General features: G+C 38.0%; 1 protein-coding gene across 1 annotated transcript in view; it reads right to left on the minus strand.

Annotated features, from left to right (window-relative positions):
• JADE1 (jade family PHD finger 1) overlaps positions 1-24,333 on the minus strand; it is a 116,595-nt gene extending 92,262 nt beyond the window's left edge. Inside the window, exons 1-2 of the mRNA XM_083861201.1 lie at positions 24,174-24,333; positions 23,890-24,013 (exon numbers count right to left, since the gene is read on the minus strand). The gene's annotated coding sequence lies outside the window, so the exon portion shown is untranslated. The remainder of the gene's footprint in view (positions 1-23,889; positions 24,014-24,173) is intronic.
• Positions 24,334-25,011: the final 678 nt, after the last annotated feature.

The following is a 25,011-nucleotide window of genomic DNA, read 5'->3' on the forward strand; positions in this document are numbered from 1 at the left end:
CTGAAAGCCAAATTCTCTGTTCATTCTCTGATTCCACAAATCATCATTCAGCCTACAAGAACACATTCAGGAGATACATTTTAGATCAGAGGAATGCTATCCTGGAGGACACAGCTAGCATAGCCTGGACCATCCCCTCAAAGTGACCACTTAGAGCCACCTCTATCAGCTCAGGAGCAGTCCTTGTACCTCCAGCTGACAGCCAGCACCAAGTGCACAGATATCCCAAAGCCTGAACACCTGGAACAAGTAAGGGTAAGCAGATCATGACAGAGCCATGGACTGAACAAAGTAACATTCACTTACACATTCAGAAGGACAAAAAAACCTGAAACAAACAAACACACATACATCACAAACAAAAGACTGTTCACAAAGATTTTGCAAATAAGCCTTTAATGGTGAAAAATGAAGCTATCCTTATATCTTGGAATTCCTGGGAAGAAACATGCTTAATAGATCAGTAATTTAGATGTTCGTGTAAGTCCAAAACCTTTCTTGGCCCAACATCTGACAAGCAAGCCACTGGTTGTCTGTTGCTTTGTATGTCCTAACTATTAATTGAGACACAAAGAACAACAGTTTGATCATTAGGGAACCCTCAGCATCAATGCCACAAGAAAGGGACCACTTCACATGCATTAACTTGTGTTTGAAACACAGACCTGAGCCAGAGCCTGAATTTTCTACAGTATTTACACACAATCCCTTGCTTGAGCAGAGACTTGGTGCTCACTGCAGATCATGTCAAAGGGGAAAGCTTAACCTTATTATGCCAACCCATGGCACAGCAGTAACAAGAGCTGTCGTCTGTATGAAATGTGCCTACTCAGACCAACTCCTCAGCCACATAAATTTTGATGCTTCAAGTACCAGCATATGACAGACACGCAATCCTGAGCTTCCTCTGCATGAAACAGAGGTTTGGAAATGAAGCAGGTGGAATACTTCATTCTGCATTCCTAGGTAAACTTCGTATACAAGTTTCTGAGAGGTGACAACTTCAAATGTAAACATTAGATCATAGAAATGCAAGCTTCATGAAGAGCAGGTCACAAAAAAAAAAAAACAACAAAACCAAACAAAAAACAAACAAACAAACCAAACCAAACCAAAAAAAAAAAAAAAAAAAAAAAACAAAAACCAAAAAAAAAAAAAAAACCAAAAGCAAACAAACAAATACAAAAAAACCCTCATCTGTATATTCCAAAAGACATTTATGGTTTTTTAAGCCTTGGAATACTTGTTATGTCATGACACACTTTTTTCATGTTGCCATAATTTCAGCCAGGACAGGGTTAACTTTTGCAGTAGCTGGAAGAGGGCATGGCCAGGACACAGATGATATTCTGTACCTCCTCAAATCGTTGCTGGGAGCAGGGGAAAAAGACTCTCTTCAGGAAGAAGGGACTCCATCCAGTTGTGAAAATGTGGCAGAGGGAACCATCCAGTATTTCTGTTATCAGAGGAGTATCCCCATGTGAAATGTTTCTTTTCTTATACCTTTTATTATTATTGTTACTGTTCATTTCTTATCTCATTGCTGTTTCCAGTAAATTATTCTCATCTCAGCCCATGATCTTTGCCTTTTATGCCTCCAGCTGGAGGATGGGGGGGAACACTGTGGGTTTTAGTAGGAGTCCTAAATTGGAGAATACCATTCCTAAACCATGGCACATGGGCATGTATATTACAATATAATTTTAAATGTAAGGTGGTTTAGTCTGCCTTATTGCTTGAAAATCCTTTCAGATCAGTGTACAATGAGTTGCCTGGGCTTAAAAACAAAGCTTGGAATATCAGAGTGAAGAGGAGATTAACTGTAGCATCAGAACATATGCAGGATGAGTTTTTGAAGAATGAATCTATAAGCTCCAGCTGGTTTGTCACAGATGTTTCTTCAAAAATACAAAATTATCAACCATTAAGCCACAGACCAGAGTTCAACAAACACAAAACCTTGATAAAGGCAGAAGTTACAATTTTTAAATTTTTCATCAGTGACACCAAAAAAATAGGAGTCAGTTTGAAATGAAATTGCCATAAAGCACACCCTAGGTTTCTATAACTCAAAAGGCAACTTAAAAGATTTATTTTTTTAACCATTTGGTAGAGATTTGTGTTATAGCAGAACTGTTTGCAGCCTGTCCCTATAAAGTGGATCAGTCTGGCACCAGTAAATATTACTAAGTAAAGGACAAACAGAAGTTAGGAGTAAGAAAGAAACGTAACCAACTCCAGCTGCCCCTGTATGCACACTGAAAAACTATTCTATTGTTCAGGTTCTGAAGTAGTATTTTAAAGTTTGTAGAGAATTAAGTCCTGGGCAATCAGCAATTGATGTTTAATGGATGAGTCCTTGTCTACATTCTACCCCAAACAAAGTGAGCAAGAGAAAACACCAACCAAGCTATAAGCAACCAGTGATGTGTCTGCAGAAGGCACCATCTCCACTATCAGGAGGACTGAAAAGGTATCTCACAGTCCTTTTGATTCACAGAGAGGTTCCAGGTCACTTTTACTGCCAGGGCCAAAGGCTCCCAGGATCCAGGAGTTGCCTGTTCTAGATTTTAGTCCCTTTAGCAGCTGGTCATACACCAAGTCCAGGAGGTTTCAGAGCACTGTTTAAAACATTCTTCTAGAAAATGGTACCATGGAACTCCAGGGACTGGAAGAGTATTTTAAAGAGAACCAGGAGTTGTGATGTTTCTGATCATCAGAATGATGTACTGATGTTTCACAAAGCATTCTTTCCGCTGTCTTCTGTATGTTTGAACATAACCATAATTACTGTCTGAAGTTTAAGTAAGTCAATAAATGAGACATTAAGAATGTTTATTACTATTTATAGCAGTAGAAATTGTGACAATTGTGACTCCCACTAAAAACCACACACTGCTCCCCCCCATCCTCCAGCTGGAAGCATAAAAGGCAAAGATCATGGACTGAGATAAGAATAATTTACTGGAAACAGCAATGAGATAAGAAACGAAGAGTAAGAACAACAATAACAATAACAAAAGGTATAAGAAAAGAAACACTTCACATGGGGACACTCCTCTGATAACAGAAAAACTGGATGGTTCCCTCTGCCACATTTTCACAACTGGATGGAGCCCAGCAAATGTCTTTGAAGAACTGGAGTCCAACGTTTACAGATACCATCTTTTGTATCTGGTACTTTAAACGGAAATTAAGATAACCCAGAAAAGAACGGGAATAAACACACAGCTGGTAGTCAGATCTAGGGGATTTTTAATAGTGTTAGCATAATATGAAGCAGCACACTTTCCAAATGCTGTTTGCATCTTAATATCATAAACTTTTAGCTGATCATTATGACATACTCAAACATATTAAAGTTTGCAATACTCTTTTCAAAGCTGATTCATAATCATTATTAGGAATTATCCATAAAGTCAATTCCACCATTTGCCAAAAACCTTTTACAACATTTTCGTTTTCAAAACTAACATCAGGAGTCAATTATAAGCTTTAGCTCAAGTGACCTTATCTCTTCTTGTTGCACAATATCAAAATGGGCCTAATTCTCTCCCATATCTGCATAGTCTCTCCCTTCTGCACTGTCTGTTAAATCCAAGCCTCTGAATCAGCCAGCTGCAGGCTCCTCTGATTTAGAGAGCCAGGAAAAACTCACTTCCTTTTTGGAATGAGTCCCTCTTGCCTTTCTCATCTTAGCAGTCCCCATGTAACCACAAGGTTATTCTCCACTCTTACACCGAGATTTGGCCCTTTGACATTTTGAGTCACACTAAGTAGTCCATCGGTCTTTAACAAGATTACTCCTTGATTATCTCTTTGGAAGGCAATTGATCAATCAATACTAATTAATTCATTTAGACAAAGGGCCTAGCATCCAAATGCATGTATTCAAAATTGAATGTCACATTTACCTTCAAGTCCTTAAATATTTTTAGTAAGGAACCTACAGAAGTGAAAATCTTATTAGGTGCCAATAGCTTCATTACAAAATATTAATCACCTTTATGGCTGCTTCTTACTAGTGCCTGAAGTGAAACTGATTTGAAATATGAACAGCAGAATTAGAAAAGACTGACTTCCCACAGCTACAGCTCTCACACTGGATTCTCCCATGCCCACAAAAGCACTGAACTGACAGAAGCAATCAGGGCAATTCATACCATTGCTGCCACCTACAGATTATCTGCTAACAGATAAGGGCTGAGCTGACACACACTCCCCTAATGAGAGCACTGATAGATAGCTGGGAAGGAGAGATGGATTGTATTTTCATGAAGCTCACAGAAATCAAGTAGTTTAAAGATTGATCTCCATCATCAGCTTTGGTTGAAATTGAGTGAAAGAAATCAAATAACACAATGAACGAATGGCATCAAAAGTTATTAAGGGAGGGACAAGCACCAAGAAATTACACCCTCAGTCTCATTTCCTAGAGAAACTAGGCTTAGAATGTTTAGATTATTACCATGCACACACACCTTTGAAACAGTTTAGATCATTATGAAGTCATACTGCAACATTCTTCACATTTTACTTTTGTCAGAAGAAATTAGAACCTTGTCAAATGAGTATGACCTAGTAGCTCGAGGAACCTTACCAGGCCATGCTCAGAAGAAAAACAGTGAATGGTTGAATTCCTCAGTCTGAGGGGTTTAATTCCCCTCAATAACACTGCTCAAGACACTGCAGAATGACTGTCCTGAAAATACTTGCAGTTTCTCCCTCAGCTCACAGAAACTTCACAGATTACCACTTGGGGTGTCATTCCAGGAGAGATTTTATTCCAGACCATCTCATACCCTGAAGCACAAGGCCAGTGAGCCTCAGGGAGATTTTTCACCAAGTTTCTCTTCCATTATTTCCAAGTATGTGACCAGGCCCGTTTTAGCACATTTAGGAGGACTGCTTGGGAAGTCTGACATTTACTAAGCTCCTGCTGCACTGAGATTTCAATTAGGTTATTTTCCTTTCTTCAGCTGACAGCAGCTGATCTGGCTAACCAGCCTCAGAATCTCTGCTAAACTTTACTGATCCATGTCCTGATGGAGCTACTTCATATCTTTGGCATTAAAGTAAGCTTCAGCAGACAAGGATTCCAATTTTGTCCTGCTACTGACTGTACTGTAGCCATTTGTTAGTGATATATTTAATGAGGTCAGCATAACTCAGCATAATGTACTCCTATATATATTTAGTATTGATTTCCTTCTCTTCTCCAGCAAAGTAACATTGGACGGGCTGCCAAAATATTAATTTGTTTTCCAGGCATTTTTCTCTTCCTAAGGTTGATCCCAACAGTTAGATTTAGAAAATTTAATCTATCATCTCCGAAAGTGTACTCTAGATCCAGGTGTCCTACTGTTTCTGCCTCCTGGTATCCTTTTCCTCGCACTAGAAAGCTGGGCTCTGAGCTCCTGACAGCTATTTTCTTCAGCATTAAACTCTGTATTCAGCATTTGCCTTTCCTTTCAGGTGTTGCCAGTGAAGAATCTACTTCTCTGCAGCAGCAGGCCAAATCACTCCTCATCCAACTGACTGTGAGGACATTTTAAGCTCAGAATTGCTTTCCTCAAATACTCACAGAAGTATATTTTTCCCAGGAAATCTTATCATTAATTTCATAGTTTTTGGCTAAAACATGTCAGCTAGCATCTGTTCACAAGCCTGCATAAGGCACACTCCCTATTTTATACAGATGGCATTACATCCTTTTTTATCAGCCTCTGTATAAGATAACACATTTTCATCCAGCTTCAACAAAACCTTGAAGTAGGTAAATTGACCCATGTATTTCAGCATCTCCCAGACACAACAGCAGCCAGCTGGGAAGAATCTTCCCTTCCAAACAGCTTGATCCACAGATATCCCTTACAAGCCAGCTTAAGGTTTGCTAAGTTTTCCATAAAATAGCATTAAACAGTACCAAAAAAAAAAAAAACAAAAAAAAAAAAAAAAAAAAAAAAAAAAAAAAAAAACAAACAAACAAAAAAAAAAAAACCACTTAAAGAACAAACTAATCCACAAGTACACCTTCTTCCTTCCTTCCTTCCTTCCTTCCTTCCTTCCTTCCTTCCTTCCTTCCTTCCTTCCTTCCTTCCTTCCTTCCTTCCTTCCTTCCTTCCTTCCTTCCTTCCTTCCTTCCTTCCTTCCTTCCTTCCTTCCCACAGGAGAACTCCAAAATGGAAAAGGATCATTTGGAAACAGCAATACTAGCATGCAGAGTTTTCTTTAAATATAATTACAAAGATTATTTACCTAACAGTATGGCAGAAAAGATTGCAAGAATTCAGGAAACCCAGAGGATACCAAACCAACAGTAATTTCAGTTTTGATTCTCTCCTTGCATGTAATGTTTTCTGTACCATTTGGTGTGTTAACATCAAACATAAATTAGAAATACAGTCAGTGCAATCAAATCAGCTTTCTGAAACATTCCCTTCCACTTTCTCAAATATACATTGCTAATTGCATGTTAATTTTTGTACTTTTAATATAAACTAGGAATTTTCTCTCCTTGTTTACTAATTCTAGTGTATTTAATTAGCTACACTGATAGACATTTGCCTCCATAGGATCTATTCTTAATGAGACTGGAAAAAGCTTCCAAAGCTCTGTGATAAGCTGTTCTGAAAGCACACTCTGCTTTTCCCAAATGTCTCTTCCCAGCCTCTTTTAACTGCCCTCTCCTTCCATCTTGTAGCTTACTCCTAAATATTTCCAAACTGATCTAGCAAAAAAGCACAGTCTAATATTTCACAGGTGCACTCGTGCTCTTGAGGGTAAATGTATCACCCTGTCATCACTATGGTCAACACATTCCTCACAATCACATTATCAGCTGCTTGTGTTGTTCCTGTCCTTATGGAGTGGTTGGGAATGCACACAACTGCCATGTGAAAGACTTCCAGGTGCAAGGTTATAGCTTTGCATCTGTTTTGCTTCTCATGAGAGGTTTGGTTTTTTCCTCTCCAATCTTTATAGGATTTCCATGTGGCCTTATTATGTTATCACTAGCATGTGAAATATATACAGTCTTTAAAAGAAGAGAAAATACTATGCAGAGTGAAATCAATGCTGGATTACAAGATAAAAGTGATTTTCCCAGGGTTTCATTAATAGAAACACTTGAAATAAATTATTCCAGGCTTATACTTCACAATGATTATGCTATCCAGCACTCTCAGCTATCCTTCACTGTCTTTTTTCTTCCAGTTATGTAGCTGCAAACCTTCTTTTACCTAAAACCCAAGAGCTATCTTCTTTACAAGACATCAGTGTCAAAGGCAATCATCAATTAGAAAACTCCATATGTGAGTTGCCAAATGATTTCCAACAACACTTCCAATTCTCAGTTTAATTTCAAGGAAACAAATGTCATCCCTTCAGGACCTTAGTGGCCCTTGGGCCACATCTGGACTTTGCATCCTTATAAAAGACAGGAAACAAAAGCTCTTCTACATCTGAATTAAACCCTGGAAGTTGAAGAGAGTCCTCAAAGCACAATACCAACAGCAGGTTCTGGATTAGGTATTTTAGATTACAAATCAGTAAGGGAGAATGACACTGTGAGTATAGATGCAATTCTCACTTAATCCTTCTGTTATTACATTACAGGCAGTTGTCACAGAAGGTTACAACTGAAACCTTGAAGTTTTTTTAAAAGAGGAAAAAACTTGATTCTAAATTAAGAGAAACATTTTCAAGCCCTATGCAATTCACTTGTTGCAAATGAAAGGGGTTTTGTTTCATCTGAACTTAATTTTAAAGGGTTCCTTGTCATCAATTTCATTAGCACCTCAACAGTATTAGTTGCAGGTTTGGCTATGTTTGCTTGGCTAAACATACAAATGGAAATTTCATGAAAAATCTTTAAACATTGTCACTGAGCTTTTACAGAACATCACAGTCTGTCTCTTGACTTGTCCCATCTATCACAGTTTGTTTAATGCAATTCTCTCCATTCTTCACTGTGTGAGGTAGACAAGTACGAGAGCATTGGCCTCCTTTAACCTCTCCAAGCATCTTCATTTTCCAGAATTCATTCACATATGGAAGTTCTGAAATTATCTTATAAACAGACCAGAACTTCTTCTACATATCAGAAAAACCAATCAACTTCTTTTTATAAATCAGTTTATACTTCAACTCCACCCAGTGAGTACAGTAAACATCCTTAAAATTTATTTGTAGGTAGCAATCCTTGCATCTCTTGTCATTTAACTAAACAGCACACACAGTTTTAGTGGCTGTTATGTTAGAAAACACAACTCAGAATTAAATTATGCCAAAATTGCAGTCCAGAAGATTTATACTCTGCCAGACTGCATACAATGTTCTTGCTATAACTAACATACAAGCCAAGTTGCAATGAATATATTCTTATGAAATAATCTGAAACTCTGTAACATTAACCCTGCTTTGGATTTCAGCCTCTGTTAGTGCTCCCTGACAAGTAGCTTGCTGTTACAGTATCAACTGTGCTGCTTTTTGAGTAGACTACAGAGTGATATTTTCTCTACTGTTTAGAGGAAAACTTGTAGAGAGCCATAGGCACAGAGGAGAAACAGAAAAGAGATGCCCAGGGAGGCCAGGTTTCTCCCAGGGCTCATACAGCTTCATCAATACTCAGAATCATTCAAGAAGCTATTTTCATATATTAAAAATAGTAGGATAGAATAGCCAGTAACCTCTAAAATCATGCAAATGCAACTATTTCAATTTTATACTTTCAATCTTAACTACAAAGGAATTTTGAACATTCCCCAATATCAGTCATTTGATAAAATGAAAAGTGACTATATTCTTAAGTATTTTTTTAAATAATAAAACCTGCTAATTTACTTGAAAATCAAGAAAAGTGTGAAATAAAAGTACTGTAAATTTAGGAAGAATATGTTCCAAATATTACAATAAAATATTTGAACACTTAAATGCAAAATTGAAACTTCCTTCAGTAGGGACTCCTGAAGAGCTTTCCAAAGCACGTGTTACTAGCATCAAAATCCACTTTCTATTTTCTATGGATTCAAGCCATCAGAGAGCAACTTTTTGTAATACACCTACAAACTAAATCTTTCAGAAAATAATTTTGTTAATTTTGCCTACATTTCACCCTCAGTGTAACCATACTGAGATCTAACAAGTACAGGAACAGCTAGGTATAAATACTAGTGTAGCTCTCTTTTCTAAAGAGGCCAATCATGCAACATGTTGCTTTCTTACCAAGGAAAATTTTAGTTTTACATGTAACATAACTTACCATAATCTGAAGAAAAAAAAGACCTCACATGAGACAGTTTTGCATTAAACTGCCCTACACTGATGTTTATCTCATTTAGGAAAGACTCTTACCTCTGTAACATGTCCCTTGGTGATCCAATTGAGTAGATCAGGGATTCTGGAAAAACAATGAAAACCAAGCCCACCCTCTAGAAAACATTAAACAAAGCCAGCCACTACACTAATTAGATTGGAAGGGGACAAGTTCTCCAAAGGGTGGGATAGAGGCTCAGCAGATCAGGTGGGATAGGCAGCTGTTGTCCCTGGTGGAAGGTTTGAGCTGGGTTACAAGCTTGCTCTTGGAGCATGAGCTTTTGAGACTCTGAGAACTCAACAAATCAAAATATCCATTGTAAACATTGATCTAGTCCTCACAGAGAGCATGGTCTGGAGGTATTCAAGCTCTTTTTGGGTTCAAATAAGAGGTTTGAGGACATGATCCAGTGCTGTGCTTCTGTACCTATACTTGCACTATGATCTTTTTATAGAAACTCTTCTGCTATCAGGGTCTCCTATCCCATTATCAGATAAAGGAAAGTAATATGCCTAGTTAATCCTGTGAGGGCTCACATCCCATTTCTCATCCCACTGAGCTCAGTAAAATTGGTTGAATAAACTATATACAAAGGGTGGTTGAGAAAAAGTGGCATTTAAATTTATTTCAATACAGTCTGACCATAACACTTTAAGGTTAATTGCTGTAAAGTTTTCCTGCTATGGATGAAGTTAACTACTTGGTTGGTTATACCCTTGAAAATTTATTTGCATTAGATACAACTGTATTAGCTAACACAAATCACATACATTACATTCACCAGGGACAGAAGTGGGATAGAGACTGGAACATCCCCAAACAACGGTCACTCTAAATCCCTAGTAAGGTACTTTAGTAATAGGAAATTACTAAAGTAATTTTACTTTACAATTAAAAAACTCTTATTGCTGCTGATAATTAAGTAATTACACTGACTATCAAAAGAAAATACCTTCAGGACTTAAAGTTTGGTATCTGCAATGCTTTTTTGTCATGGAAGTTCTTAGAATCTTGGAAGAAATAAAAATAAATTGTCATTGATAAGGTTCTTGCCCTATCACGTGAAAATCATAACATGTTTGTAACCTCAAATATCAGATAATACTAGCAGAATTATTTCATACTATGCTTGTCATTGTCTATAAATAGCATTTCTATCAATAATTTAAATTTATCATAAACTGGTATAAATTCAATCTCCTGGGTATGTAGCCCATTACAATTCAGTGGATAATAGAAAATTTACACAAGCATCTAAAACTACATTCTCAGTGTAGGAAAGCTGTACAAATCATACCAGGATCCCTATGACAATGGAAAAAGCAAATGAAAGCTCATTCTCTTCATTGGACTGAAGAGAAATATATGAAGATTTTGTGGGGTCCTACAAAGCCCAGTAAGGGTTCAGATCTCCAAATGTACAATATCCCCTAATGACAGGCAACAGCAGCAACCAATCTCTGAAGCTGTGGCCCAGGAGTTAAAGCTAAGACCTTGAAGAAATCACAGAGCTTCTTCATCCATGACACAATGCAAAGGGCAAAATAACAGTGTGTTTTCTGGTCATTTGTTTTCCACAGAGAGCAAAATTAGTCCTTCAAGGGAAACTATTTCCTGAGGACATAAGTAGTCCTCTTTCACCTTTGGAGTACATTTTATAGTTGTAAGAATATAAAATCTTATAAGAGCTTAACTGGACTTCTTACCCAATAAATATTTGAATTATGATGATTTATTTGTGATTTTAAACTCATTACTATTATGTCAGATATTAAGAAATAAAATTTCTCATGGCTTTAAATTGGAAATCCATATACTGGTATAGAGCTATACTACTCTGCATTACATTGAGTATTATTTAGAATCAGGTTTTCATATGCAAACCCAAACTGTTGAATTGCAATGAAAACCTGTGAAAGCTTGGAGTTCTACTACCAATCCAAAGAAAATTGGAGTAAAAAGGTGATACATAAAAACAGCAAAAGGATGGATGAAGGGATGGATGGATGGATGGATGGATGGATGGATGGATGGATGGATGGATGGATGGATGGACGGATGGATGGACGGATGGATATTTGGATAGATAGAAAACAGTATTTTGTTTTTCTTTTGAAGATAGTTAATGGTTCAGCACTGTACAAAAGAAAAGGAATAGAAAAAAATGTAACATTTATGTACATTACAGAATGGTTTGGGGATTTTTTTATTGATGTAACAGTGACAGTAAATGGGGTTTACTAGTAAAAGCTAAAACTTAGGGCATCATTCACAATGGTAAGCTTTGCAGAAACTGTGCTTTAAGGAACAATTTGAATTAAGGTAGATCAGCAACTTCTATATAAAAGGTGAGAGACCTTCAGAAATATGATGCACATGGGCTTTAAGAGGCTTTTTAATGTTTGAAATTGACCAACATAGCTCAACATAACCATCATCAAGAGGTCAACCTAAACAGAGCTTTAATAACATTGCTAAGAAAATGGTAAGAAATTTGGATTGATGAATTCCTTGACAAGTGAAATGGAGGGTTAAAAGGTAAATAAGGTACATGGTTGAAAACACAGAGTACTCAGTATTTGAAACATTGAAAGTCCCATGCCTATCCTGAGCACACAGCAGCTGTCAGTCACTGGGTCAGAAATGGCCTGATGTCACTTCTTTGGAACTTGTCAGTGCTTGGCACTAAGTCACTATTTTCCTTCTCATAAGAAATCATATATTTCTTAATGTAGCCATTTATTTTTAAATTATTATATGGATGAATCCTCAGTAATTATAAGGCCTTCATTTTACTCTCCTCAGAAATTCCTCAGACTACCAAGCCCCGTACTACTAACAAAGGGATGATTTCTACATAAAACCAAGGGAAATTATTTCCTTACATCCCACAAAGGAGTGATTGACAGCTCAAGGAAGTATATTAAATACTGTCCTTGAAAAGACTGTTTTTGATCTGGCAGTTATATTTACAATTACAGTAGGTAAGCAGTAAGGTTATTACACTTTGTGCCAAAACCCAATGCCTAATTATCTCAGCCAAATATCCTGTCTCAAAAGGCAGGTTTATGAACCATCCTAACCCCAAATAATACTTCAACTTTTGATTAATTTTGATGAAGAAAATAAAAAGAGCTTTCTCTATCAGTTTTTCACAGTTCAGCAAGCAAACACCCACTTGTTGAAAAACAATCTTAAAGTGAATAGCTTTCACAAAGCAAAATATTGTTGTTTGCTATCTGTAAATCTAAGTGATATATCTAACCCTATCCTGTGCCTAAGCACTCCAGCCAAAAGAAAATACAGCCTTTGGTGTGAGTGTGTGTTTCAGAATCTGTATGTCTTAAGTGCCAATGTTTTACCCCGTCTCTCAAGTTGATATGCTCAGCTGTACTATTCTGGGCTAATGCAAGAATTAGGTTAGTCACCAAGAAAGGAATCTCAGTGTAGAACATCCAATTCTGAAAGTTATGATTAATACAAAAAGCCACTCACAACCAAAAGGAACAGAAAATCAGCTGCTCCATCTTTTAAGAAAATCTATTTCTACTAAGATTTTACACTGAAGAGACTGTTGGGAAGGATTTATTGTTGTCTTTTGGAAGCAGAGAAATTCTTTTTCTCTAGCTTCTTTTTCAGATTATTATTATAAAATTTCCTATCTACCAGCTACAGGAGCGCAATATACTTAGCTGAGATTGTGGATAAGTTCAATATAATCTTAATTAGCTACCTGAGAGAAAAATCTCTCATAAAAGTTAGAAAGGGTTTTGCACTAATCTGTGGGAATGGACATTTATCTTCTCAATCATAAGCCTTTTATGTGGGTTACAAAACAAACAGCAGATTCCTTCTCCTTGGCATAATTCAGGAAAGCCAGGTTCTGCTGTTAGAATCAAACAAGATTTAATTTAATGCTGAAAACTACTAATATGTCTAAAACACTGCTTGTTTCAGGCAGTCCATTAAAGATGTTGACAGCTATTATCTGACAGTGAAAGTAACAGGCTTACAATTAACTAAGCATTGCAGAGCTTAGACTATAAAAGAAAAAATGAAGATATTTTAATGGAAAAAGCTCTTCCTGAATGTTTAAAAAGAACCTGTCTAATTTACCAAACAGTTAGGTGTCTGAAAGTCACTAGAGAGATCTTCACTTTTTGGTGCTTCACACTAAACAGGATTATGGACATGTTAATTCTATTGAAGTTTGTGCAAACATAAGGGAGGAAGGCTACTGTGCTATGAGCAAATTCTCTCCAGCAAAGCAGAGTTCCAAGTATCTGACCTGAAAATGTTGATACTTAGAGGCAAATAACCACAAACACAGTAACACTGCAAGAAACCCTCACAAAACCCAACCACGGTTGTCTCACAAACCATATGGCAGAGACAGCAAGATTTCCATACAAGAAGCAAGTTCTAAATTCAGTGCTCTTTTCTGCAAGCTATGAGGTTTTTGTAGAACATGGAAGCCTTGCTTTAGGGATCAGGGCCATCAGCAGTGGACTCTGTACCTTCAATCAGTCATTGAGAAGTGGTTTTTCATGGGTATGGTAAGAAAACTAACTCTGTTTTAAGCTGTTTTATATTTGTTGGTAACACAGACAACACCAAGAGTTGTTGTAAAAGTGTGGTAAAATTAGCTGTGATGAAAAAGTATATGAAATTTAATCCCTCAGGAATTGATATCTGGCATTTTTATTGAAATAAGCCATGACACCTGTAAATTTAAACTACTTATACCAGTGGCAAAATGATGCCCTTTATGTTTGGAATAAATCCTGTTTTATTCTCATGACTTACAGGCAAGCAGACAGATTCTGACATTATAGCTCGGTATGTCTGTAGTGTTTCTCAAAGTTAGGATGAACTTCAGTGGTCAGATTTCCATGGGAATACACAATGCCAAAGCTCTAATCCCCCAAAGCCCCGAGGTGCATGCTCAAAATCAAACATCAGTTTTGCACAGTGGAATAAATTTATAAATGCACTTACAGTTAGGTGAGTGCCTCAATGAGTGGTTGAGGCACTAGGTTGTTTATTTTCCTTACTGAGGATGCTTTTTATTTCAGGATATCACTGATAAAAACTTGCTCTGAGCAGATTTTTTTATACTTTTCTATATGTGGATTATGCTCAGATAAGTAGACAGATAGACACATGTAGATAAGGTATTTTCCCCTAACTGTGACAGATACATGATATACTGTCCTGTCAAGTTCTATTCTAAACTAATTTCTTCTGACTACCATCAAATATTAATGATGTAGAAGATGTTTCATGAGAGAAGTGTATGTTTTAAAATTCTAGGTAGAAAATACCAGAAAAATTGACACCTTTCAATTAAAAATAATGAAATATTAATCTGTAAGGAAAATGTCAAAATTTAGGGACTCAAATAATATGCATTAATGAAAGCAAAACTAACTAACAGGAATTGCTGAGCAATCACACATAAAAATGACCTTCATAAACAATTTGGTAATTATTGCAGAAAGCACCATTAAAATGGAAATCTGTAAAAATAATCTGCCTGAAGCATTTAGCCAAATTTGCATATTTACTGTCTCTTAATTACCTTTGAATAACAGGTTTAATTTTCACCTAAAAATGGTTTATGCTTATCTACAAACACAATTTAATTATTATCCTTGCACTTCCCATATTAACTACACAGAAAACCAGAAAATCACCATGGAAAATTTATGTGATTACATGAATTTCATTGTACTTGTTGTTAACACCTGTGGGCTAGTTTCTCCACGGATACAAACTGGGATAGTTCACTAATCTCAATTGAAGCAGTTTTTTGCCAGCTGAGCAGCTCATCTTGTTTTGTTTTGGTTCCATAACCACATGGAGGTAAGTTGAAAATGCAGATATGAGACTTCTTAGAGAAACTACTAACATTGCATTACAACATAGTTGTGTTTTTAAGGTGAATTGTAAAATCAGGCATGAAAACTCAGATTCTGGAGTGAACTCACTTTGGATATTTCTTTAACATAGAATCCCCTCTCATATTCCCAAGGGTTTCCTGCAAACTCTGCTGTCACAGCACATCTGAAGTAACAGCTGAAGTCTGAATAGTCCTGTGGCTTCATTTTCCTAACAAGACACAAATTCTTGGATAGAGTAGAAAAGCTCAAAACTATTCTCAGTAGTGTGGGAGGAACTAATAACTCAAGGAATATGACATTTTTATTAAGCACCATAGCCTAAGTTTCCTCGGGAACCAGCTTTAATAATTTGGTAGTACATTGCTCTGAAGGGATTTATATTATTTACTTATAAGCATGGCTGGAAGCAGGACTGCTAACACATCCTGTGCTCTTTCATCAGCTCTGCATCCGATTTGGGCTACACATAATTCAGAAGAATCATCACAGAGTGATTTCTCAACTATCTATGTGCCTCCAAGCACAGGCAAGGGAAAACTCCACCATGCATAAAGAAATGGCCTTTAATATCACAGTACACCTTTTAAAATGCTTCCCTAAACTAATTCAGGAAAGCAGATGAGCAATTCTGTCTGTTTGTTCAGGAAAATATTGCAAATTCCACACTGTCATGTATAAGAGGATCAAACTGGGGCCATCATCAGTATTAATCACTGCTCTCAATATAGATTTTACTTTGCATTCTCCATGTTTTTTTTTTTTTAATATTTGATAATAGTCCTGACTGCTCACTGTTGATAATCAGAGGATGGCAGACTTTTAAGAAAATGACATAGCTATAACACTTCAAAACAGAGCATTAAGATAGAAATAATATATTCAAATGTGTTCTTAATGTGTCATTGATGAAGCTAATCTTATTTAAGTTATAATAATTTTAAAATGCCTTTAGAAATACCTAATTTTAAAGGTATACCAGCATCAAATTCTTACAGAATCTATCATGCAGTTGCCAAACATCTACATTTATGACAACTGAGTAGAAGCAGTATTTCTTCCTATTTTTAATTTGTTTAATTTTTGTTTGACTATCAGAAAGATTCATGCCTACTGGGGTTCAACAATAGGTTGGTTTAAGAATCCCATTTTTAGGCTCTTTAAGACTTAGGAAAGGTCATTGATCTCCCTTTCTCATAGCAGGAATTCAAGGAGGAATTTTATGTTTAAATGGCATATGAAAAACTAAAAATATGTCTTATGTGGAATGTGTTTAGCACTTTGTGTAACATCATGGGCACAAAATGTGAACATGTTCATGCTGTAGTAGCACCAAAAGAAGCCCCAAGCTGGAGGGAAGGAGGGAAGCTGCATTAAGGGCAGGTACAGGAATACATGCAGACAATAGGAGACATCAAAATGTTTCCTCATACAAAAAGGAAAGTTCCTTTGAGTTAATAATTATCTCAAGCATTAGGAGAAGGAATTAGCTGGTCTCAGCCAAGAACAAGCGAATCAGCTGTGGCTGATCAGCAAACAATTTCCTCATTTACGTCACCTCCATCTAAGTCACTCACATGATTAACAACCTTGGGTCTGCTGCTGATCACAAAAATATTCTCCTTGACACCTCAATAAATATGGTTTAGAGATTACAAATTTCTGAGATTTTCCAAAGCAGAGAGACAGAAATGAAAGAGATACTATCAGGTCAAAAAAAATGGCTGGTGGCAACTGCTGCCTCTCTGTATTTAGGCTGCAGACACACCTCTGCTCACTGACACTGGAGTAGGTACTTTTTGGAAAAAGAGGATGGCTGCTGCCTGAGAACACCAGTAACAGAGTTCTTATAAAGAACACTTTATAATGTTGCAAATAAGTAAATAAATCCTTACACAGTTATCCTAACACCAAAACACTGTGTTAATGCACAACATGTGGAAAACAGGAAAAGGGATGGGAAAATAGCATTACAGGCCTCCAGGTTTAGTACAGCCATTAATGTACCTGGTTCCATTTCATCAGTGAAACATTTTGAGATGCACACAAGGGTGAAAATGCTTGGTTTGGCTTGAGTCAATACGAGAACATAACAGCACCCAAAGATGAAGATCCTCCTCTTCTTCCCTGCCATTCATTCCCAGCCACAGAACGAACGGGTCTTTAAGCCAGCTCATTCCAGTGATCCAGTTTACTGTGCTTCCCAAATAATACTATCCTGGCAGATCGGAGGAGGCAGGGAATTTAAACACAGGACACATGGAAACAAGCTACTGAGGGAAGGAGACAGTTGCCTAAGTTGGCTTTCTTGGGGGAAACCAATGTCTAGCACATTTGGCTCACATGTATTTTCAGAGAGCATAGAGTTTAGTTACCTCACTGGTGGCAAACCTTGGTGCCATTAATTACCTATATTTGCAAAATAAACTTTATTAATGACTCTTCTTTTTCTTTTCTGAGCCAATGTAACATCATTCTGCTACCTGGAGGGTCTGTCTTGCTTTCTTCATTCACCCCCTTCGACCTTATACCACTTAGAGCACTCGTGAGCCCCTTGAGAGGTGCTTCAGCTCCCTCCACATCACAGAGAATAAGTCACTTTTATGCTGGGTTAGTTTTGTTTGGTTTAGTGACTGGAATTAGGTTATAGTAGGATGAAACATACACAATCAGCAGCAAGGAAGCAAATTGGAACGTGTGGCAAAGAGAAAGGGGAAATTGAGTTGATCAGCACTGAAAGCCACTAAACCAGTTCAACATCATAACAAGCAAAAAGTCTTCCCTCTGACTGAAGATAATGGGTCAGTTACTGTTGGCTGTAATATTTGCCCAAACAGCTAAATTTAACCGTTTTTCAGAGAAACTCTTGTCATATGTTTTATTTTCTGGGTATAAAGGGTATAAGTGAAAAGAACTGGAGTTCTCAGTAAGATAAGCCCATCTTCTTGGCAATGAAAGCAATAATCTGCACAATAGGCAGTAGCAGCAGAGAGTATCACTGGTGTCCTTTGTAACCCCGATAGCAATCGATGAGGAGATACAGCTAAGAATGTGCTTTTTGTGCTAAGATCACTACAGAGGATTTCCTCAGTTCCTCTCCCTGCCCCACTGCCCCCTCACTGAACTCCTCATCACCTGAACTGCCTTCTAGGACACAAACCTCCAACCCCACCAAATGTGTGGTGGCTCAGTGCTCCTTCTGTCCTCTCCTTGGGAAAAACAGCACCACTCCCAGCCACGGGGCAGGGAGAGTGAACATTTCCATTAGAGAAGGACAACCACAGGGGTAATGAGGACTCAGCCCTGCGAGGAAGCCAAAGGGAAAAGGAAAAAGGCAATAGGGGCACAGTTATGCTCAGAGCCAGACCGTGCAGGCTGTGACAGAGCACAGCAAAACCGAGTGTCACAGATACAATCCTGGCACGGCAGGAACCAGCGACTGTATCGTGTACATTTAGAACTGAACTATTGCCATGTCTCACCATATGCTGAAACCACCCACTGCTAATAGCAAAGGATCCTTCAGATGTTGTTTTCAAGCGTGAGAAAAGGGTCCAGAATTGGCTGGGCTCTGTCTGAAGATTGTGAGAGGATAATGGCCACAGGAAAGAGCCACAAGCTGTTCCCATCTTAACATCTGCAGGTTTACACCCATTACTGTGTGACTCCCCTGGGTATAAAGAACCAACCTATTTGAATGGTGCTCTGCAGATACTTCTCTAAATACAAGATGATTTTACATGAGCTGTATCCTGGCGTTTTCTTAAGCAGAAGGATCAAGCAAGTCTTAATCTGGTTAAATTTTTTTATGGATCCAGACTGATGCCAATTAAGCCACAAGCATATATGTCTGACTTTTATGGTACAGCAACATGCCATGTGAGACTACAGCAAGAACCAGCAGCCCAGAATCAGTGTTAAATGAGTATTTTTCAGACCTACTAAAATATTTAATTTCATGTGGTCGTGTGTAATTCTAGAAAATCCAAATGTAGCCACAAAAGGATTTATTTTCTAAGGACATCATCTTATTGGGTGTATTTGAAGCAAAGTGGCTGCTGAGCCCTTGGGAATGAGCACTGTTTAGCTCTGAGGGCTCCAGGCACTCAGCAGTGCAGGGTGTGCTGCCACCTCTTGGCCATTTCCTAAAAAAAAAATCCACATCCCCATTTTTTTAAACCTCAGTAATGCATATCATTGTTTATGTTTCCATAAAATCCTTCTGGTTTGGAAATTCTCTCTCCCTTCTTTTAACTTAAAGGTATCATATTGTATATTTAATATCCTTTGTTGTATTTGATTATTAGGCCATTTTCTTTTTTCACAGTGCTAAGAAGACTTTGTGCTTGATTAATTTGAAATAAAAACATAATTACAGTTTTACTCACACTTGCAACAACACTGATGTTTGTGCCTGCAATCTTTAGATATTGCCATCATAGAGAGATATTTAATATATCCTTCTTTAAAATAGGTGTCACTAATAATAATAACAACCAATAACCCTGCTCTGAACCACAAGACTGGGAACCAATATCCTCAGAAATTGACAGCTTTCAGTATGAGACAAAAAGCCACCAACATCCATTCAGTCCAACAGATATTTAACACAGGGGATTGATTTCCTCCTGTGAAAAAGACCCACAGCTTGCATTTTTCTGAAGTCAACAGGAATTCTGAATGAAAAGTCCCAGGCTGAAATTTCTCAGATCACATTTGCTATTTCTCTGTATGAATTGCTGAATTTCACTTAACTTCCTATTCACAGGTAAGACTTACACATAGCTCATATTCCAGGGAGAAAAGGAAAAATGCCAGTTCTGAAAATTTCCAAAGGTCCTACTCTGGCAATAGGAATTGAAGGAGAACAGGCAACACCTTACTCTCCTGTCAGGTGACAGGAGAGTAAACTAGCATATTTACTTTTATAAATTCAAATCTGTATCAGTTTAAACTCTACAGCACTCAAAAGTCACAACTCACTTCTCAGCCTTCTTAGTAGGACCTGCTGCAGTAGCTTAAGGGTTAATTTATTTTGCCGTAAAAGAGGGTAGATTCTGACTAGATATATGGAAGAAATTTTTCACAATGATCATGATGAAACAATGGTACAGGCTTTCCCAGAGGTGGCGCCATCACGGGAGACATTCAAGGTCAGGTTGGATGGAGTTCTGAGCAATCTGATCTAGTAGAAGATGTCCCTGCTGTTGGACTGGATGACCTTTGAAGGTCCCTTACAAACCAAACCGTTCTAGAATAATACTTTTGCAGAAAGGTGGGGAAACTAGGGATTTTCAGACAGGTTAAGAAGCAGACTTGAGCTCCTTCCATAACTGCTCTTTCTCCTCCATTTCCCTAATGATCTTCTATCCCTCCAGCCACAAAAAGAATGTTCATGTGAGGATTCCCCAGGGTACAGAATATATTTTCAGTTTAGTGACAAAAATTTTTGCAAAATTGTTCTTTTTTTTCTCAGAGGGTAAAAGGCCAGGGATTAATTACTCTGACTGCTGCATTGGACCCTTATGGTTACATTTTCAAAGCTATGCTTGTGTTGGCAACACAAATCCTGTTATTGTTACAGGATTAGTGTGCATAACTTTCCAAATGCAGCTTTGAAAATGGAGCCAAGGAATATCATTTGTGTGTACTTTCTGGAATTAATGTAGGCTCTGATTATTGGCCAGTGGTTCATCAGCACTGTTGTACATGCATCTTCTTGATGTCCTGTCTCTAAACACTCACTCAGACTTGTCTGGATTTCTTTAGTAGTTGGATATTATTAAAGAAAAGAAATTATAAGACATCAGTTAACACCTACCTCTTCATTTCCCAATGATAAATACAATTTGTCTTGACTCTGCTAACACTTACTCTTGGCTTTTCCTTTTTTTTTAAGCCTCTTAGGAATAAAAAAAAAAGTGAAAATAATTAGTCTCATGACGTTTATTATTTAGTTGCACTAGAAACTTCAAGCCTGTGCTGCAGCGATGGAATAAATATGGCACTGACATTGCCAATTCTCCAGTTCCTTGAGTCTGATTAAACTTTTTAAAGTAAAACAGGTTTTGTATCTTATTACATTATACAATTGCTTCAGGTGAGATCTAGTTTTCTCCCTCTATTACTGTGCAGCATCTATTGCAATCACAGTGGTGTCCTGGGTTGCAGTGTAGGATGTACACAAAGTATTTATTCTATCACCATCTTCATGAACTGTTGAAACCAGGTGGGGCAGTGTTTTCCCAAGCCCCCTGCCTCTTCTGCTAATGGCCCATTAACGCCTGGCCCATGAGTCACAGGTAACTCCCTCCAGGGGTTATCTCTGTTTAATGGGCCATCAAGGACCCACTTCACACTCCTCATCCTATTGTGAGATGCTTTGCCCAGGGGGAGGAGCCAAGCATTCTCGCCTGGATATAAGCTGGGATTTGGGACAGTGCACTTAGCACTTATCCACTGGATTCCCAGAGGACCAGAGCTACCAGACCTTTCTACAGGATCACTGCTTCAGGAAGAGCACTTCACCTGGACTGCTTCCACCATCCTGCTCAGGTTGTATTCTGACTCTGTCAGTGATCCTTTGTGTTATTGCATTTATTTTATTTTATTTTTACCTTTTTACCTTTTTTCTTATTAAATTATATTTCTGACTTGGAGCCTCTCACTCGTTTTGCTTTCAAACCATGACAAGTGGTGATTTCAAACTATAAATGCTTAATTTTTTTCTATGCCTGTGTTATTAACTTTTAAATGAGCATGGGCTTTTTAACCATGGTTTTAACTATTGAAATCATTAATAATGGCCTTGACATGAAAATAGAGGAAAAGAAAAGAGTTTGTCTTATAATAGAGAGAACATCTAGTTTCTGTAGGTGGATTACATTGAGGCACAAAGTGCACTGCCTCTCCAGCATTACCACTTCTCAAGCAGCTCCAGACGTGCCTGGTGATGCATCACCAGACCCCTGGAACACTCTGAGGAAGCCTAGAAATTGGTACCACAATAAGCAGGCATTCTCAGGTTTCTAATTTTGGCCTTAAGTGTCCTTATTTTGCATGTGTCATGCTACAGGCTTGTACACTTACCCTGTTCTGGGTTTTATTCCTGACATTGTCATTCTTTCTTCCTGTTTATACAATAAAGTAGGAAGTTGGATGCTGTTCTGTGCATCAGCAGGGTGAGAGGGACTCATTAGGAGAGCAATTCTGTTCCCTGTGGTGAATCTTTCTTCTGAATTGCCCTCTAGGTGGTAGAAATCTCTTCCTTCTAACAATTTTGGAGTGTTCTAGGAAGGCTAATCAAACAACACAGGCACTTGCCTTGAAGTGCCTTGAATGAAGCTGTATGAGAAGCACCCACATTACTAAATAACACCACCCTTGCATGGGTCAAACAGCAATATCTGTTTTTTATAAAAGAAGGGAAATTGTGGTAGTTGTTTTATCAGTTATTGGCATGCCCACATCTAATACAGAGCTGACATGCAGTCAATATTAAAAAAAAACATTTATCCCACAAATCACATTTAAACTATTTCAGGAATAAATCTTTCACTGACCTTTGCTTTCATCTTCATCTCTCATAAAAAAAAAAAATCAGGATTTAAATATAATCCAACAAGAAAGAATAGAGCTTATTTCTTTGGTAAGTAATGATAATTTCTCTTGCATTGGTGTGGTATAAATACAGACAGCATTCAAAAGTCTTGCAGCCACTTGTGCAATAAAGTTCTTTTTCAGTGTGATTTAACATCAAATAGTTTTAAGGAACCCATTTATAAAATTTGAATTTCAAATGCTTATTTCACTGTCAAAAACCTTGTATTATGTTCAGACAGCTGAACTATAAATCCTCCTAATTTTTAAACTGTGCTGGCCAAAGACCTATATCATTCATTAGATAAGGATAGTGACTACCTCATTTAAAATGAATCCTAGTAGATGACAGACTGTGGAGGGAATATTTTTGAGTGTGATGTGAGCTAGAAATAGTTACCTAAAGGAAATAGCATTGGAGGGTAGTAGATATTAAAGAGGGAAAATGTCTGCATGATGATGCCTGGAGGAGGTCATTCAGAGTTTCCACACAAGCAATATTTCTTACAGTCTTGATGACAATCCAAGACTTCATACACTCACACACACACACACACACACATATATATGCATATGTATAAATGCACAGCCCATCCTGAGCTATATAATTTAAAACATAAATTAAAAATCCTTACATATATTAATCCAACAGCTGCGGGCCACTTACTATGAGAGTCCACTGTTATACGTTAGGGGAAATAATATTATTTACAATATTATATCGTTTGTTTTATTATTTTACAGTGTTATTATTTAAATACCTTTGTCTTGCAATGTATAGAAAACTGATGGTGTAAATCAGGATCTTATGTCTCATTTGGCAAGAAACAGACATTTCTAAAGGTTTTAATCCTCTGAGGACAAAGTAATAATTCAGTCCCAATTTTTGCACATGCCTGTTGTACACAATATTAAAAAAAATCAATGGAAATGTTCACATGAATAGATTTTAGGCATATTCATAAAATTGGAAGAACTATGGCCTTAGCACATACTTAGATTGAAGTAGTTTTACAACCTAGTCAAGGAGAGTGGTCTGTAATGACTACACACGTAGGGTACACAAAGGCCTACCTGCATATGAGCAATCACTTCTAAAAGCAACTTAATTCATCACAGCACGATGGAGGGAGTGGTATGAGATGTTCTTTCAGTGCATGGCCGAAGGCAGGAATAAAAAGCTGAGTTCAAATCCAGCCTGGAAACAAGAGGAAAGTGCTTTCAGTTACATTTTGGTTTTGCCCAGAATAGTTCTGCACCCACAAATTTTAAGGTATGGGGTACCTCCCATCAGTTGTTCAGATGCATTTCAGCCCAGAATGCAGCAATCGGGGCAAGAGAAGTTTAGAGTTTATTACCGAGAAGATTGCTGCTGTGGGACACCTCTGGCATCAAGCCCTGAGAGCAGCCCCCCTGTAACTGCTGCTCTACACAACCTCCATTGTTCTCTCAGGTTTCACAGCTGCAAAGGTTGCTTCCTCTTCCAGAAGGCAAGAGCTCTCCTGCCACTCTCCCCCCTGCAAAGCTGCACAGCAGCATCAGGACAGGAAGGATTTTGCTCTTTCTGTCTGGTTTTGGGGAGGGAGGGAGGGAGGGGTGCTGGCCTTGCTCATATCACCCTGTCCAGAACCAATTAACTTGGCCTGAATAACCCAGTGGGTCTCAGGTGGCTGGGATGTGATAAGGCATTTCCTCTCCCTGTGCTGGGCTGGATAAAAGTTATTTGAAGGACACACCTTCTAAATGATACAACCTTTTTTTATTTATTCAAAACATAACTTCTGCCTTACAGATGAGAGTCTGAAGATAGGCCAAGAACATATGAATTGAATATTTTAAAGTCTTGTTTAACTGACTGCATTTCTCAGAGACACTCTTGTGGGTTCCTAAGAGGAACCTTCACCTAACAGTTTCCTTTCATGGAGGGTAAGCATGTTTCCCAAACTCTTTAGTAACTTGATGTCACGACCCGCTCAGGCCTCCCGATGGATCTTCAAGGGCCGCGACCTTCCCTGGCAAACCGCCCTCAGCAGGGCAGCCGCAGCCCAGGGTAGCACGGGCACCTCGAGCAAGTGATTTCAGCTCTTTTGTGAGGTAGAGCCTGGCAGCTCTTTCCAGGCTGTGCTGCTGATGCAGCTCCTTGAAGCAGGTCTCAGGCAGCGCTGAAGAATGACAGGAGCCAGGAGTGATCTTCAA

This window comes from Zosterops lateralis (assembly GCF_965231275.1).
Source record: "Zosterops lateralis genome assembly, chromosome: 5".
NCBI lineage: Eukaryota > Metazoa > Chordata > Aves > Passeriformes > Zosteropidae > Zosterops > Zosterops lateralis.